Consider the following 643-nt stretch of genomic DNA (forward strand, 5'->3'; position numbering starts at 1 on the left):
TTTTTTTTGCTCTGCATGCACTTGTATTTTCTTCTTGTTATCCCTAATATTATTAAGTGCATTATGTATTATATTTGTTATTGTTAATGTTGCAAATTGCGTACAGCTATTCCACACTGAGCACACCCCATTTTTGTCCAATCTCGCAACCTAAGCAGCGTTGGGCATGTTTTTTAGTATTTGGATGGGCGAATGCCTGGGAATACCAGATGCTGTAAGTCACTTTGGATAAAAGCTGTATTTAATCTGTTAAATACTTAACCTTAACCCTTTTCATAAAGGGTTAAGGTTAAGTATTTAACAGATTAAATACAGCTTTTATCCAAAGTGAAAATAAGAAAATAAGAAATAACACTTACAGGCCTATACAATGGTTATTATAAAGCCACACTAACCTTTAGAATTAGGTTTTGCGCTTTTTGGCATTGCACTGAATGTGTTTCAGTAAACATTTGATGTTATCGGGAGGAATGGAAAAGGTTTCAGATGCAGATGGTGCATTCTCATCAGTTCCCTGACTCTAGAAATAGTACAAACATGTGGGAAGAGCAGCAGCAGGACCTATTTGTCAAACTGTACAAATGGAGCAAGGTCATTGGTCATGAGAGCACGTGACCATACCTTTTTAGCAATAAAAAGAAGG

This window comes from Clupea harengus, chromosome 3, assembly GCF_900700415.2.
Source record: "Clupea harengus chromosome 3, Ch_v2.0.2, whole genome shotgun sequence".
Classification (NCBI taxonomy): domain Eukaryota; kingdom Metazoa; phylum Chordata; class Actinopteri; order Clupeiformes; family Clupeidae; genus Clupea; species Clupea harengus.